An 18,707-nucleotide genomic window follows, 5' to 3' on the forward strand; every position below is an offset into this window, starting at 1 on the left:
TTCAAAGAATGCAAGAATCAGTTTCAAAGTAATAACATTTATTATTAATAATAATATAATTCACCAGTGAAACACTGACTTCTTCCGTTCAGTAAACACAATTTAAGCAGATGGTATGGTCTCAAAAAGCACAAGACCTGTACTTAAATAAATCAATGTTGTTGGATGTGAAGCTCTTACACTGATAGTCAGCAGAATTTGTGGAGCATCTCCTTAAGATTTAGCAATGATTTACTACTATGCTGAGAGAACAATCCCCAGATCTACAGATCTGAGTCTTGCTGATTAAACCCCATGCACCCCGGGCGAGGGGAGGAAAAAAATACCACACACACACACCAAAACAAACAAAAAAACCACAACAGAGCTCTCATTTGTCTATACAAAATAATCACTGACACCTATGATGCTCTGCTTTTTTTTTAAGAGTAGTGTACAATCACAGAAATGTTAACGTACACAGTGGTTTTAATGCTGCAGAGCTGCACTTCCAGCCGGGCCGTGTCGCCAGCAGCCTCTGGTGGTGAGTGGGTGCAGAGAGACGGCCCAGCCCGACAGCCCGAACACGGGAGAAAGGCTGAGCTCACCATGGACCGGCAATTTTAGCAAACATTCGATGCTGCATCGGGCTAAGCGAACCGTGGCTGAGCATCTTTGCGTCGGCAGGCAGATGGGCACGGCCTGAAGCCATTGCTTTAAAAAACCTGAGATAGCAAAGACGACAAACCTGGGCTTTTACTGGGCAGATTGCAACACATTACAGCATATACATACTAACTTTTTTTACACAAACCACAGAACTGAGAAGGAAGGCTCTCACACAGAGGAAGACAAGATTCTGGAGGCAGAATACAGAGCAAGAGGCCACTACAAGTCGCTGGAAAGTAAAACCAATCCCTAACACCAGCGTAACTCACTTGCTGTCTTAATTTGCTGGTAAAAGAGTTGCTGAGTGAAGATCATTTTCCAATTGATGTGATTAGTACAAACAATTTTAGCCTTCATTACCCACTATGTTTAGTTTTTCATGAGACTATTTTTCCAAGGCCTTTGGAAATGCAGAAATTACAAGCACCTTAGAGCAGAGTCCCAGCACAACAGCAGAAACAGCAGCAATCTGGTTTAATACCATACCAATTTACCACAAGATTTTTTATCCAGCTGGCACAGGAAAAACACCTAACCCGGATCATTTGGCTCATAAGAAATCATAATCACTACACAACCGGGTAAAAAAGAACATTAAAAAATTAAGAGCATTTAATAACCTTGAAAGTAAATTTGTTCTAATACACAAAAAGTCAAAGTATAAACAACAGTATCATATTGCAAATAGTGTAACAGTGTTTATAGACAGAAAAGAACTTGTCTTTTAACACAAAGTACCTCCACTGACTTACAGATTCTTCTGAACTAGCATTTCCCCTTTGCTTTGAAATGAAAGCCAACATTGTTTTGGAGTCTTCTGTTCATGATAAGAAAACATACCTTATCTTATGGAAAATGAACTTTATCCTGGAGTTGTGGGAGGGGCTGAGAACATTAATGATTGGGAAATATCACATTTCCACACTTGCATCCCTCTTCCAATTCACCTGGGGCTGTTTCCTCAATTGTTTTTTTTTTTTCAGCAGCCTTAGGAGACTCATCACAGGAGGCCACCAGAAGACACTGCTCTGGGAGCACAGTTTCCCTTCTTGTCAGCATGGCTTGCCAGAAATCAAAATCCCATCTTCCAAACTGAGTCCAGCTCATGGGCAAGGAGCGTTCACCTACCTATCACAACTCTTACCACCACTGAGTATGTCCAGAAAGCTGCTTACACCCGTTCTGCTCTGCTACACTGGTGCTTCCCATTCGAAACACTGTTGCACATCACATTAAGACATAGCTAGGTTTTGGGGAATTCCCTGATAATATGCCACAGCTTGTGTTTAGGCAGAGAGCCCAGGCAGACCACTTACCGAAAATATCACAGGAAAATGCAGGGCAGGGGACTTGTCTTCCCCCTGTCCAGCAGATACCCATGAAGGGAGGACAGATGCATCCTCCCAGGCAGGAGTCAGATGCATGGCAAGAGCTCACACAGACCAAACTCAAAACCAAGAGCCCCAGCTCCCAGCAGGTCCCAGTTTTTCTGCTCCCCCTGATGCAAAGGGAGCATGTGGTCAACCACCACTTGAAAAAAAACATACCCAGGGTGACAAGCAAGCTCCTGGCTAGGCCAAGCAGGCCTCTTATTTCCAAGTTTGAAGCAAAACTTACACTGGACACAAAGTCCTGTAGCTGCTTTTTTTTTTTTTTTTAACATCATAGGTAGGTGAGGAGGGGAGGTAATGAGCTGTGAGTTTCTCAACTGCTAACAGGTTTGTAGCTGTAGTTTCATCCGCATAAAGTTGACCATCACACAGGTACCTTATAGAAAATCTAAAATGCATTTCAATTGAACTGAGTTCTCCCAACCAGGCCATGCACAAACAAAAGTTAACAAACAAGGGAATTCATCATCACCATACCCACAAGGTTTTGTTGGTCCTTTTCCTTTTTTTCTTTTTTTTTCTGTTTTGTTGTTTTGGTTTGATTTTTTAACTCCTCTAAACTTGTATGACCTTTACCTAACACTCCAAGCACCCATTCTTTCTGTATTTACAGCTTCACAGTCTTCTACACTTCATAAGGGATTTGGTAGCTCAGTGGAGAGACTTTCCAGCCATCAGACTGGAGGCTGGACACAAAGCTGAGTGCCACCTAGAACTTCACTACGAGAACTGCCAAGCAGGGGTTTGGTTTAAAGTTTGTGCACGGTGTAGAGTCTTCTGTCTTGTCCGAGGCAGACTGTAAAGCATTCGTGCCACAAGAATAGGACATATGCTGTTTCTAACACTTCTAATATATGAAAATCTTGAGTGAAAGGAAGCATGAAAGCAGATGCGAGGAGGGACAGCATCACCTTCTTTTCTCCCCTACTACAGGCTCTGCATCTTTTTTTTGTGATTGTCGGCGGAATTCCCCTGTAAGTCAATGCAAGGTTTTACACCAATGAGCAGCAGGGCTTTTGTGGCTGGTTTAGGGGAAAAGTAAAACAAACAAAGAAGCGCACATGCAAGCTTCTCTGACAGAATGTGGATCAGATGTTATTCATCAACTGTGAGTTATCATATCATAGTCAAAACAGAGTAGAGAGAGGAAAGTAATTCCTTTCTATTCTGGTAGTACCTTACTTTGCTGGAATTTTAAACGCACAAATCCTAATACTAGAATTGTTGTACTGAACTTGTATCAAGACTTAGGTTTACTGTAAAAGATCAACAGCATCTAGCAGGGATGGATTCCACCTACGGAGGCTGACTTTGTGGCTTTTTTCAGAGCTTCCACAGAACACCAAGGCTTAGAGAAAGAAGCAGATTTCACCCTGCTTTTGGCTAGCCTGACCCTGGCTCTACCCCACCTCCCACTTCTGAAGCCACCTCTAGATAGTCTTAATCTTTCTCACTTCAAAAACAGACCAGAAAACTGACTCCCAGCTCTTCCACCTCTCTATTTGTAAGGTTTTGTTTATCCCTCTCCTGCTCTGCCATGTTGGTGTATCTGGTTGCCTTACACCCTTCTGGTCTTATTCTCTAGGGTTCAGTCTCAAAGAAACATTTTGCGAACACTTGGTCATCTGGGAAAGGACAGAGCCTTTACTTTGCCCAGGGCATACAGCTTTTAATTTTAACTTAAGCTGAAGGCCAATTCGCTTGGTAAATTACTAAATATCCAGCTACAAAGAGTTTGAAACAAAGGTGGAGATGTGGTTAAAAAATAAAACTGAAAATAAAATTTAAAACACCCAATAAAAATCAGAAAATCAGTTATCTGCACGCTGAAAAATAAAGAGTGAGTTGGCCGTAAAGGAATATGTCAAGACTTGTAAATTCTTAGTGAATTAATTTTTGGGAGGTTGCAGACACAGGAAACAGACAGAACATTGGGAATTATCACACACCAAAGCAACCTCTTTTTCATCTTGCAGAAAGTTGTTTTGCCTTAGCAATATATATTTTAATGTCTATGTGATCATACTGAAAGAAAAGCAATACTTCTATTCATTTTCTTGTTTGAAGCAAAAGAGGTATAATAATATATATTTCACATTCACACCCTGGTCTCCCTATATACCTTTAGATATTCTCCACACGCAGTTATCGTGCTTAATTTCTGTGAAGGGCTTAGCCCCAGTTGCCCATGCCATGCATTCATGGTAGTCATGTGGCAATCTGTTCCCATTAGGTAAATCAAATTAAAAATATATCCCAAGAGAGAGCATTTCAGTCACTCATTGCATGTGGCTAATAGATAGACTCTGGACAGAAAGTGAAAGCTATGTTAGCAACAAGTTAGCCTGGTTTTCAGCGCTTGGGGATGAGAGGAAAAGTCCTTATGATATACTGTTAAGCCTCACATAGTGGGTTTTTTCCCCTGTATTTATTTGCATCTGAAAGGTATACCAGCAGTTTTTGTAGGTTCTATCTGTATAGAAATCACAAAGGAGCAGTATGTAGTAAGTAACTGATAGAAACAGACTAAAAAATAATTTCTCTTCATTGACAAAATTCCAGACTGAGAAATCTCAAAGCTCCCTAGAAAGATTTTTCATTGATTTTTAGAGGATGCATACAGATAAAGTTACTAGACATCTTTTTTTTAATTGCATTTTAGATACCTCTGGGATCTGTCTTCTGTACAATTTCTCAGCTTTTTAATTAATTTGGGAGAAAATATGTTTTGTCTCATTTCTAAGATTTTGGATGTTAACCAAAAGGACCTTGTAGTTACTCTTTTGACAAAGTAAGATTTTGCTATCTGTTTTTTCCAATCAGAAAGAGGTAGCTTTTGCATCTTGATTTGGTTAAAGAAATAGGCAACTCCAACTCTAATCTAGAAGATCCTGAAGTCTGACAGGAGGGGTAACCAAATTACCAATTCAATTCCTGAAGCAGAAAAAGTCATTAGCATTGGTCATGAAGCTCAATTAAATGGATCACACAAAACCTGACAGCCTGAAATTCTGTTACACTTGAATCTGACAGCAAAAATCTCACAGATTCCAGCTGGTGCATCAGTAGGCTATGACCTTGACTGAGAAACAACCTGGAGCTTCATAACACACGTGGCAACCACTTCCCAAGGACGTATGATCATATCCAGCCATAAATGTAATTTTCTTTGCGGTGTAGAGGAGGCATCTGAACCGATTCACAGACGGTGCTGCCAGAAGAGATGGACAAGCCACCAAGAGACTCCACAGCAGTCTTCTAATAAAGCCTGCCTTTTACAGAGCCTGACCTCCTTTCACCTTGTTAAAAGCAGTAAGTAGTAAGTAATAGATCTTGTCAAAGGTTACTCTGTAGAATAACCTCTGGAGATATTAGATAGAGGTGTCCAGAGAAATACCACAAAAAGGTGCTGACAGGGAAACCAAGGGGATTATGATTAGGAAGTGTGAATAAGCTAAGGTTTCAAACATACTCAGATTTTGGTTAGAAATGCTGAAGTACAGGAAGGAAATGTTCTACATACCATCAAGCCACCAAAAAACACACTTGAAAAGACAAGTTAAAGAGCCATCACATGGAGATTAAATACTCCACATGATTTAAGAAAAGCTGCAAGAAATGCAATTCCACACTTAACTAGAATAAGCAAGAATTTCTTCCTTCCCAAAACCCAGTAAGTCTCACGTCAAAAACTGAGAAACTCATTTGCTCAAAGGCAAACAAAAAATCTGAAATCTATACCTATAAGACATGAATTGTTCCTTCAACTCCCTTTTAATCCATCCTTGAATATTCTAATTAATCTAACCTTTTATCAGAACTTTCACCAGATAATTTCCAATAATAGGTTTCCATTTAAGACATCCACATTTCCCCTAAAGAAGAAATAAATTTTAAAAGACCCTAAAAGCATAAGCCAGTAGCATAACCAAGGACTATTTCTCCATTTGCTCTGATTTCTGAATTCAACAATTATGCAATTCTTTAACTGAAAAAAAAAAAAATCCAAGGTATTTCCAACCACATTCTTATGACATCTTCCATCAAATTTATTCTAAGCAAAGTTGCCATACAAAGACTTGGGTTCTTTGAGCCATTTTTTTCAGATCCCATCAGTTGATGAAGCCGATTTTGCACTGCCCTCCAGGGAAGGCAGTCATCATCTCTCTCCCAGTCACATCAAACCAGATTCAAATAAGTCTTAGGAAATATTCAGGAGATCTGGCCAACAAAAGCCCTCTATCGAGCCATTTGAAGTTCTCAACCAACACAGCCTTCCAGCAGCTTGCCCCTCTCTTACATGCACAACGTTATATTGTGCAACCAAGAAAGGTAAAGAGACCCAAGCCCCCTGAACTACTGAGAATAGACAGATAAAGACAGATAAACATTAAAATGTTTGCATCAACCTGAAAGGCTTTATTCAGCACTAAAAAACAAACCAAAAAATCCAACTCTGAAAGAGTTAGTGCTTTGTGTCTGCCTTAATATAAGTCAATTTTCAAAGGAGATGTATCTCAGTTTGAAAAAATGTTGAAAATTAGTATTTCGACTTTTTCACATATTTTCCTCCCCTTTCATTTTGGCTGAAGCTAGTCACAAAATCTGATCTGTAACTGTGAACACGTTCAGGCCGCTGTATTTTCCAGTGAATTTCTTTGTGTGAAAGCCTTTGGTGAATATTTTTTTTCCTCCAAAAATGTCACCAGCCTGTCTGCACAGGACAGATGAACTTCCCTCCAAAGCTGCTGCTCGTAGGATGCCCACCTTACCCCTGGCAACTGCTACATGATTTAACTCAGGATCAGATGGGGCTGCAGAGAAACCCCGTGGCCCAACTGTCTTCTCTGCACAACGGCAAGGAAATCCCCTCTGTGCTAAATATGGGGCTTGGCAAGAGACAAGAGGCTTCATCAGGACCTTGTCGCTGTAGAGGCCACCTCGCATCCACCATACTTGAAGCCACAGACAGCTCTAAGCCAAGTTGGCCATTATAGGGAGAAATAACCAGTATTTTAATGTGGGCACCAAAAGGATGACACTTTTTTAGCATATATTTTGAAGATGGCTATTAGGGAGGCACTGGGTAAATGAGCAAAATGTTATCCACAGAATTACAAAAGGCTAAAAAAGTACTGTGTTTTGTGTTTTCATTTCACTCTCTCACAACCAGCCTTTAACAAAGATATGTTATTTCCATAGCACTCAGCACTTGATTTTGCCTTTTTTCTCCCCCAGCAGTAAGCTACACTGTTTATTGCCATGTATCGTTTACTATGTACCTAAGAGTATCTACATACAAACCAATTTGCCTGAATGCAGTTTTGGTTTTTTCCCTTAAAATTCTGCAGTGTCAGAAATACAAACACTCAGTATTTTACAAAATGCATTCTCCACATAATACCTGCACATTTCAGGTACTACACAGCACTAAAACCTCTGTAAATGCACACATGGGCATTTTCCTGCCATAGATCAGTATTTTCTAAGCACTGGAGCCAAGGAAGAGATTTGCTTGAAATCTTTCTCAGGCTTTCTGAAGGCACTTGAAGCCTGGTGGCTGTCAATTTTATTAGTGGAGAAAGGCATAAGGTGGCTTCCACAGCCACATCAGCACCCACCATACAGTGTGTGCTCACACAACACGCAACGTGGCCATGGGGCCCAGCAGCCCTCCCAGCACCATGTCTTCCTCTGTTTAAAGGATGTTTGCTCAAAATAATGGTACAGCAAGGACCTCATCTTACACAGCATGTCAAACCAACACTTTGCTGCAAGGCATCCTCAGGACATTTAATCTACCCGAAACCAACATAGCAAATTCAAATTTAAAAAAAAAATCTATTTCCATGTCTAGCTTGATAAGACAGTCAGCATCACAGCTCTCATTGTCCTCATTATAAATTAATTTAGCATTAATTACAATGCCAAAAATATTTTTCCTATGCTTATTCTGTCCCTGAAAACTTTCAGTCTGCTGAAAAGCATTTGGCTGACAGTGCACTGACTGAAAACTCCGAAATTAAAACTGGAAGACTGACAGCCTAGAAATAGGCTGTCCTAATATTTTGGAATACCAGCTTTTTAGCAAGAAAAATTGTATAGAATCAGACATCACGCAAGAGAGAAAATACAAGATGTAGCATCCGAACTGCTATAGAGGGAACAATATTTTCAAAAAGTTTCCTTGTTTAGCCTGTAAGCTCCACCCAATTTAGTTAATCCAGTAAAAGGTACAAGTGTCAGGTCACAGTATAGCAGTAAAATAAACTAGCTGGAACCCCTACATTTTAGGGTGTTTTTAGCTTGATTAACTCACCTGGGATTCATTTACTTTAACTATGTTAAAAAGAACCCATGGTAATTTTTCAGTGAGCAACAAAAAAAAGGAGGGCAGGTGACAGGCACATCATTTCATAGCTTATTTTTCACAGCGCCTATTTGACTATATGTACCTACATCCATTAGTCCCAAAGCTTTTTTATTTAACACTGGGGAATATAAAAACATTCTTGATAGCATTAAAGATCACTTTCAATAGAATAAAATAGGAAGCTGTATATTTTACGTAATGTAACAGAGGCCAAAAATATTTTTCTCTGAAGCAGAATTTTTGTACCGTTGAGGTATGTGCAGAATATCAGCTCTTGTTTTTGCTCGTTATGTTGAAGGGCTCCTTGAAGGCTACAGAATTAGAGCACATACTTTTTTAGCTCTCTATTGAAGAGATGGAGGCTATCTCGATCTTTGCTTTTCACCCAAGAACTTGCTAGGAGTTTGAATTTATGAGGATTTAAGTTTCATCTCAGCAATTTTACTGAACTTCAGAGAAAAAGGACACAATACCACTAGTTCATGAGTGTCCTCAACACCCCTTGACTCCAATGGGAACTGAGACAGGTCCTCCTTTTAGTTGACACAGCACCTTGCAGAATTAGATCCAATCCACATTCCCTCCTCCCAGAAACGTGTTTTTCCCCACCAGCTGCCTGATTTTTAATTTGCTTTTAGCAGAGATTAAATTAATGTGGATGTTTTGATGCTGACAACCCCCCTGTCAAATTATATAGTGACTTCTCATGCTAAAACTTGTTTGTTTTCACACCATCATCACTGATGATCTCAGCACAGCAGCACTCTGAGAATAATGGTTTAGTCAAATAGAAGGCCAGCAGAAGGAACATAAGACAATGTGTGCTTATATAGGGCCTACATAAATAGTGCTTTTTTAAAATGTTTGGCAATGAAATAATAGTTGTGGGTTTGTTTGTTTTTTCTTTTTTTTTTTTAATAAATGAACCTCTGGATTGTTAAGGGTGTGGAGAACCTTTCCACACCAGAGTGGTTACCAGGCCTAAAACTTTTTGTTACATCCTTCCACAAAAGATTATATTAAGAAGTTGCCCATGGTGTGCCATTAATAAAAAACTGTGGGCCATACCCTCACTCCACACAGTTTTAGAGAAGTCAATGGATTCATACCAATTTCAAAAGCTACAGAGCTGACCCCACATATCCTGGGTCAAGTGAAGAAAATTGGAAGCAAGTGCGGATGATTAGGGCTGGGGGAGGCGGGGGTTGTACACCAGACACTGTCTATTTATCACTCTTTATGATGTTTTTGCTATTCAAAATTCCATTATAATTGCTGCTTGAAAAAATCAGAGTAGTTCAGGCAGTGATGAGATTTTTCACAATTTCTGAAAGACACTGTCTGCTCTCACTTGCGGGTCAGCCTGGAAACTGTGCAAGATGCTCGAGTGGCCTGAGCCTTGCTTTCCACTCCAAATACTTCAGTTTATTAAAACTGCGGGGTTACACTGCCTTCTTGCTTCTTTCTCCTTCCATCTCTTTTTTAAAAACAAACAAACAAACAAAAAACCTTCACAAATAAAACATGACTGAAATCTAAGGCATTATTCCCAATTCACAACAGCATTGTTAAGCGTAAAAATGCACGTCATATTTAGGAGCAGAATTATATCCTGCCATGTTTAACTGAAAATCTTGGTGGGCTTTTCGTCTCCGTCGCACAAGCCCGAGGCCAGAGCGGTGACTGTCACAGCCAAAGAGACACAGACAGATAGATGATGGAGAGTGCAGACTGCGCACCCACACATAAAGCGCGTGAGAGGAAGGAGAGTGCACGGAAGGAATATTAATTGAGCACAAAATAAGTATTCTCAATATCCCCCTGCCCCCTGAAAAAGTAGTCACAAGATGAGGAGAGCTACAAACGTGTTCATCTTGGGGAAACAGCCGTCCTTAACGTGACATGTCAGGCTATTACTTTAATAATGGGATTTGCACAGCGCACAACTGGTAGGCTACATTCAGAATAGACCCCGTGAATCTAATTTTCTTCTCAATGAGTGTTACTGCGGTCGGTAACTCTACAGATTTCAATAGAGTTGCTCCAGATTTGTATCAGGGTGAGTGGAGAATTAGGCTTCTACTATGATATTTTTTAAATCCACAAGAATGTAATTCTCCTTACCCAGTTGTAAAACCCGTGGCTCTTTTGATCCTTTCTGCTTTCATAGAAAGTTATATAGAAAAACTTGTCTTTTAAAGATTCACATCAAAATAGTTAAATTACTGCTTTCTCTCACTTTTTGTGATAAACCAGCAATTACTTGAATTTAACCTGTTGTCATGCTTGAATCCATGTGCTGCCTTATTAGCGATAAAGAATGAAAGAGCAATACAGTAATTGCAGAAAGCAGTTTAGTTTTGACATAATTAATTTTTTCCCCACTGTCTTTTAAAAATACTTTTCCATTGCACAACCAGTAAAAGAAACTTACACTGACCTTATTTAATAACAGGTGTAAGATAATATTTCAGTGCAACACAGATACACTCCAGAGTAAGAAGAGAAAGAGGAAACTTGGTTTTAACTACAGAATCTCTTCCCTCATTTTGTGCACACTCTGGGAAATTATGGAAATCTCTGCAGATGTTGATCCCAATCTCTTCCATCTCAAAAAAATAACACCTGCAAATGTCCACCCTCCACTTGCCCACCACTAGCAAAAGGAGTTGTGCTTTGGTTTTGTTTTGGTTTCAGTTTTTTTTTAAGTCACCAAAAAGGAAGTCGATGTGGTGATTGAAATCCTCACAAACCCTTAACTAAGAAATCTTCTTCCTAAAATGTTCACTCAGTAATGAAGTTAAGCAGTAGGCAGTAAAAGATAATCCTGAACAAAGCAATTTATTATATTTTTCCTACTCTATTGCTCAGCTTTTAGTTTCTTCAGGTTGCATTTTACTACTATTCTGAGAAATTAAGTTTCCTATAAGTGAGGTATTGGCTTCCCCAAATTTCTAATGCAGACAGTGCTCATTTCTGGACAAGTACAATTCCAGACTCTTTGCCATCACACACTCCGGTCACCTTTGGAGTTCCTGCTGGTCTCTTAAAAATATTTAGTGACAAACTCATTCACTGACCTGACCAGAACCAAAAGCAGGCATAGATTTAACCAACCAGCTAAAACTAATTCCAAGTAGTATCCATGGAATTATAATTTACTATGCACAGTTTGAAGCTCCTCACCTAGCAACTGACTATTCCTGTTGAATATAAGTTTTTTAAAAAGTTAAGTGAGAGGTATATTTGGATTGGGAATAACGGTAAACTAGTTCACATGAGACCAAATTATTGGCAGGTGGTTTGCAGCATCAATGCGCAACTGAGTGACCTAGTATTAATAGTATCATCATCCATATCTTGGAGCTCCTCATTGCTTACTTAGACAGAATACAGGTAATTCTACAGATAATTACCATGCTAACTCAGGATTCCAACATGGAAAGATTTAAAGCACAATAAAGGAGTTGGGGGGTGAAATTAAAAATAGAGAGAGAGTACAATATGTTAACATCTCCACTTAGTGCTTACCGTTGTAGCCGCTCCACACAACACATCCTACACCCAACCTCAGATCCCGTTTATTGTGCTACAGAGCCCCCTGTGTTGAGCATTACATATTAACTAGCATTACTTACATTTGGCCAGAAGAAAAAAACTCAGATGTTAAATCCAGGAATCACTGGTCCGGGTTAATTTCCCACATGAGGCAAATTAATTTCTGAGTAGTTGCAAATAGCTCAGAAAAAAGCTGGCTATGAACAACACTGTCTTGCATGCAATGAAAGAGCAACTGAAGGCATGAGCCCAGAAAGGAAATAGGTAAAAATACGACTTCTTCCTCTAAATGAAAAGAAGATCAGCCTAATTAAATTTAAATTTCTCTGATAACCCTTGTATTAAATTTAGGCACTGTGTTTGAGAATGACCAGTTTAAGCTCAGTACATGCCTGGACCAAAAATTTCAAAATACACAAGTACAGTGAGACTGGGACCAAGCTCTTCAACCGTATTGAAATGTTCACTGTGTGGTGGCCCTTAGGAAGGAAGGAAACTGAGATGAGAGCAAAGAAAGCCATTTTGAGAAAATACTGCAAAGGACAAAAAGGCGATAGAAACTATTTGTAGAGTTTATGTGGGGCAGAGAGCCGAGGGTGAGATTGAACCATGCCCAGATCCTGAGCTAACGGCAGTCTCGGTACCCCGGTACGAGTAATGAAAACAGTCCGAGTCAAAGAAAAGCAGAATTGCCTCCTGATACTGGCAAAGGTAATAGAGGATTTGTAGTATTTTCCCCCAATTAAAGGCAAATCTCATTCCTCCTGGCTTCTTCTAAAGACATTGCTGTTTTCATCACCTGCTGAGTGGAGCTCTCTGGCCAAGTGGGGCTGCACCCCCTGCACCTTCAAATCCCCGTACGTGGAATAGTGTCACAACAGTGACATGAGCTGCCTCAAAGAACGAGATTATTAAAACTGCACACCTAGACAAACACTGCTGATGACAATGTTTTGAGACATTTATTTTGAAGTTGTGTGCAGGACTGACGTCTTGAACAAATTCTCAAAAAAAGCATGAGACGGAAACAAGAACCAAAAGCAAAACATCTCTTAAGCTAAGGAAATTGTCATAAGCTTTCAATGTTTTACTTTGAAAATCCTACAGCCTTCAGCAAAATCCTTGGAAAATCTCTTTGTGTTTGTAAAATAGCATTTGATATCGCCATCTAGAAACTACAAACCAATGCAACCAACCCTTTCTAAACTCTCTAAGGGCAAATAACAGCTGCATTTCTCATGTGATGGGAAAATAATGCTGATTCTCAGTATTTTCAGTTACAGAGTAAAATAACACCTTACTGAAAAATAGTAGATGTGCTATTATTTTAAAGTGTGGGGGTTGCCCCTTCAACCTGAGCCATAATAGGAGCAAATGATAAGTGCACGAACCAACAGAACAGCTCCTTGGATGTAACAAGACATAGCAGCTTATCTGCTTCAACAAGTATTTTCACCGCATCACCAAAATAATTATTTTATGTATGTGGTACTTGTTATATACACCTGAGCTAATTTAGATCATTTCTTTGATTATATGTAAACAAACAAAAACCCAAGTATTTCCATAACACCATTTTTTTTTCACTGTCAAGTCTACGAAGACTAATTTCTGTACTTACTGCCGTAATATGGCTAATGTTCAAATACAGCATGATAAGATACTGTCTGAGATCATTGTTTTGCCTGTGTCAGAGAAAACTACACCTGAAAAATTGTAAATGAGCTTAGTAATATAAGTTTTGGTAAGAGGGAAATGTGTTTTCATAGTTCCTATTTGAAACTGTTGCTTTAAATTGCAATCAACTTCGATAATATCTCAAGGCAGAAAAATGCAAAAGTCCTAAAAATACTATTTTAGGGCTAGAGCCCTAAAAGTCCTAGAGCACTGTAATTTGCAGAGCAGAATATATAATTTACCTAGAAATCAGGCTTTTTTTTCAGGGGATAAATAGGATGCAGCATGGAGAGAGGGAGAGGACAAATCAACAGAAATTGTTTTGAGATATCGCAAAATGGCAATGACCTACCAAGCTGTTTGATCGGCCCAGCTACTAGTACTTGTGACTGGCAGAGTCTCAAAGCATTTTAAATATTTCCACTAGGACTCATACATATTAGGTGCAAGGAAAGTTTATAGAGGAAAGATTAAGCCAAATATGTCACCTTAATTATGTGTGTCTTCCTATTAATTTGTTTAGTATGCGATAACCAAAACCAAATCAAAGCAAAAGAATCGCTGGACCTATGAAGCAGAACTGAAGGACCTGTTGCTTTATACATGTATCCGTGTTTTCAGCAACTGCGTCTGAGTAGAGTTTTCCTGTAATGAGTTATATGAAAATCAGTATTTGCGGGCCTTGAGAAAAATGACCATTTTGTTCCAATAATAAATCATACGGTCCTTAATAATTAAAAAAAAAAAAAAAAAAGCTTTAAGTAGAAACAGTTTTGCTCTGCCTTTGCTCTGCCTTTATTGCAAAATCTTGTCCAGAAATAATTTTCTCATAACAAAGGGTTTATAGTAAAGATGGTCCCTGGAATTAAAATTAAGCCTGAAAGACAGTTAATAATACATAAACATGGGTATAAGTCTGCAAAGCAACAGGTTTATAGAAAATCCAGAAAGTTAACTAACAGCAGGAATCAGAGACACCAGATGACTAAGATTAGAGGAAAAGTCTTTGATTAAATAAATTGTTTCAAAAGCAACAACCTTGCAAGAGCTCTTCTAATATTTAAGATCCTCATGCCTTGATCAGGGGCACAGAGACAGATTTTTAAATGGGACCACAAGCAGACAAGTTAATAACCAAGTTTCAAACCATTCTGCAAGACTCACTGAGCTCACAGAGATTCTGCCCACACAAAGCTAGAAGGTTTAGTACATAAAAGCTGCCTTTGGAAGGCACTGTCAGATTGCCTCTGTCTTATCAACTATGGAGTGAACTCTGGCTCTCACTGAAACAACCTTTTACAGAAGACTCCTCTGCAGTGCACAGGATAAATGTAAGCGATTGCGGTGTATTTTAGATTCTCAAAGTGAGGAAGTGAATATCAAATTAAAAAGCAACTATTACACTTTATCTGTGAAAGTCTTTTTGATAAATGGTGCTGTAAATAAAATGACATGTACAGTCTCACTTCTATCTTTTCTTTTAATCTATATACATGGTTTTCTTCCCTTCACATTCCCACGTTTAAATTAGCAGAGGTAGAGTTTGATAAATTGAAGCTGAACTATTAATGGAAAGGGTTCTGATTGTTCTAGAAGTGTAAAGTTTTTTAAATACTGCAATTTTAACTCCTGGAAGAATGCCATCCAATATTCAAGAGTGCCAGAAAAAGCTTATTGCCTTTTTCATATGCTATTACAAAACTTTTTGATTTTAAGCATTAATCTGACTACTCCTAACAGTCTCCAATTAAAGCTGTAACAATAGGAGACTACAGCAGTTGCTTTTTCATGGCATAAACTCATTATTTCTATTTCCTGCTTCACTCAAGTTTTTCCTTTAAAGTTTTGAAACTTTTATGATCTCCACAGATGCAAACAAACATAAATCCCATATAAGCTAACGGCACAGCAGAAAAATCCTTAAGTGTGTGGGCAGCAGTAGGTACCAGTTCTTCGCAATCCGCGCGTGATAGAGAGTAATCAGAAATCCCTAGCTAGTTGTCACAAAACCAGACTCCTTACCATTTTCTGTAGAGTACACTCAGGTTCAAGTTGTTTTGTTCAACCACCACACCAATGATTTTTTCTTTTTAGTGACTTAAAAAAAAAAGAAAAAAAAAGAAAAACACACACACGCAAAACACCACCAAACAAAAAACACCTGACTTTGCAAGTGATAGATGAGGGGAAAACTCCCAAGAGCTTTTAAGCTTCGGTAATTAAGGCCGTCAGAACTGTACTTCATTAAAGCAGTATAGAACAGTTCAATGACGAGTTACGTCTCAGGTTGAAGATATTTGTCTTTCTCTCCTTCTCTCCGTCTTTCTCTCACTCACCGTTTCTTTCAGTAAATGAGACTAATTTTTCCAGTAGCCTTTAACTCGCGAGATTAACTGACGTGGAAAATGTGACTACGAACTCGTAGCACCGTCTAGCCTCCAACCCAGCACAGAATCAACTTTGTTGTAAGTGTTGAAGGACACCTAGCAAGCTGCTACTTGCTAAGTTCATCATCACCCAAGGACCGAACGCTCACAAGGAGCAAGACTGCGCCATCTAGTCCAGCTGCCAGCAGGCTCTGCTCTGCCTGCTGGGAGCCGATGCCTCGGGATGCAGGGCTTGAGCACTTGGGAATGTGCCGTGTCTTAAAGATTCAATTGTGAGGCTGGTTTAAAAAAAATATATAAATAAAAAATAAAATAAAATAAAATATCACTACTGAGATAATCCACATCTCGTGGATATGGGAAAATTTAGGCTATAATAGCTCAGCGAACTTCTACATCTATCTTTGATTTACAAGATAAAAGCAACTTTTAAATTAAAGAGCCTTTCTGCTAATAGAGCTTATTATGCCAAAGACAGGAATGATTTTCCTAGAAAGTTGTCCCTGTGTGCATGCCTATTATCTTTGCTTTCCCCCTTCCACTAATGAGCATTTATCTAAAGAGCCTGTTAATCCTCTGATGTGTGCTTCTGGTCAGAGGTAACAGTTTGAATAAAACCACTAATCACTTATCACTAATCACTGATCATTAATCACACTTTTCCCTAGTGCTTTGCGACCTGTACAGCTCCCTTTAGGATTAAGGAGTCACAAATAAGGATTTTAGCAATTTTTTATAAAGAATTTCCAGCTTTTGAGACCGACAACCTCATTCACCACATGAAAGTTACAAAATACCGAGCGGGGACTTTCAACGCTGTACACTTTTCTATTGAAAATAAACCATACCCTTATGAAAGTGCATCGCCTTCAGCGAAATCCCCACAAATTACGCTACATTTTTGCATTCGGCTCTCACCTACCACCTCTCAATTTTCTTTCAGTCCGGTTTCTGGATTATTTCTGCATGACAGTTTCTTACAAGAAAGTTTTCCTCAGCCACTGTTACTTGACACACTGCTGCTTGTCCAAATGGCCAGATGAGGAAAGTCTGGTGCAAGTCAGCGGGTGAGTATCTCTCCAAAAACTGCACGGTCTCAAGGAAAGCCCAAGCAAGATGCTTTGCAGTAATTATTATGCTTCAATTCAAGCTTTAATTTTATCTAGCGAAGCACTGTTTCTTACTGATAATATATGGAAATCTTCTAATCTTGCTGCTTAAAATACTCCTAATATCGTTCTGGATTTAAAAAAAAAAAAAAAAAAAAAAACAAAAACCTTAAACATGTGAACATTTATTTTTCCTTTATTCCTACCCGGATCTGTGAAAGACCTCTCTCTTTCCGATTGTAAAGCTTAGATTAAGTCCTGGAGATGAAGGATCACTCACCATGCTTGGACATAAATAATAGAAGAGGCAGAGTTTAGCAAGTATTCCCCTTACACTCCTGAAGCTCTTAGCGTCCTGAAAACTTCGCTGGGGAGAGACCCCTGTAAGAGAGGACAGTGGCGGGGTGCGCGGAGCTGGGGAGGGGGCCGATGAGCTGAGCAGCTGGACTGAAAAGGGAGAGCGGGGCTGCAGAGCGGGGACCTGCTTGCCAACACTCCCCCCCTACCACTCCGGACCCGATGGCATCACAAGCGGAGCATCAGCCCCGCACTGGCCCGCAGCATGACGTAAGGGCCGGGAGCAGCCCGGCACCCGGGGTGTCTCACGGGGGAAGGCGGCAGCGCACCGCTCCGCGGCCACCGCCGGCGGGACCCGGTTCGGTAGGGCGCCCAGGCGCCGCCGCCAAACTTGTGCAGAAGTTTAGGGGCGGCGGAGAGATGGGGCGACAAGGCAGCGCGCTACCGAGCTGTCACTGCCGGGTGCCGCCGGGGCAGGCAGAGGCGAGGAGCCGTCCAGCCCGCCGTGGGGTGCGGGGAGACCGCGACCCCTCCGCCGACAGCTGCCCGCCTGCTCGCCCCGCTCGGAGTAGAGCGTAGCGGGGTGCTGCCTGCGCCCCGCGACAGCCGCCCCATCCCGTCCCATCTCATCCCACCCCATTCCATCCCATCACATCCCACCGCATCCCATCCCGGGAAGCGGCGCGCAGAGATTTCCCAAACTCCCTGAGATGCGGGCGGGGAGCCCGGCTGCCCCGCAGCTCGGCAGCCCTGCGCCCCGGGACCCCGTAGCCCTACCCTGCCTGATCCTCCAAGGGACGCGAGGGTCGCTCACGCCCCCTCTCCCTGCACCGCCACGGCAGGGTACCGCGGGGACGGCGGGATCTCTGAGCCCGGCAGCGGCGCGGCGGGGACTGGCGCTCCCGCCTCCGGAGCAGATGCGGTGGCGGAGGGAAGAGCCCCTGCGCCCACAGGCTGCCCCTTCCCCAGCCGCTCACCCAGGCGCTGCTGCCCCGCTCCGAGCCGTGCCGTGCAGTGTCGTGCAGAACCGTGCGGCGGAGCGCGGGGTGCGCTGCGCGCCGGGCGCCTTCCCGGGGCAGCCCCGTATTTTTAGGAACTTACCGCCCGGCGCGGCGCGGCGGGGACGGGACCGGCAGCGCGGCCGGAGGAACCACGTTGGACTGAGGGACGGTTACAATACGTTCTATTTAGAGAAGCATTACATCACCCTCCGTGACGTCACGTGGGATTCCTGAACTTCTAAATCATTGCGGTCCGTGCCGGGCGG

The 18,707-nt window shown here is 41.1% G+C and overlaps 1 protein-coding gene across 1 annotated transcript in view; it reads right to left on the minus strand.

The window, feature by feature from the left end:
* CREB5 (cAMP responsive element binding protein 5) overlaps positions 1–18,447 on the minus strand; it is a gene marked incomplete at both ends in the record, with an annotated part of 253,641 nt that extends 235,194 nt beyond the window's left edge. The window contains one exon of the mRNA XM_080339004.1: positions 18,418–18,447. The remainder of the gene's footprint in view (positions 1–18,417) is intronic.
* Positions 18,448–18,707: the final 260 nt, after the last annotated feature.

Source organism: Nesoenas mayeri, assembly GCF_963082525.1.
Source record: "Nesoenas mayeri genome assembly, chromosome: 2".
Lineage (NCBI taxonomy): Eukaryota > Metazoa > Chordata > Aves > Columbiformes > Columbidae > Nesoenas > Nesoenas mayeri.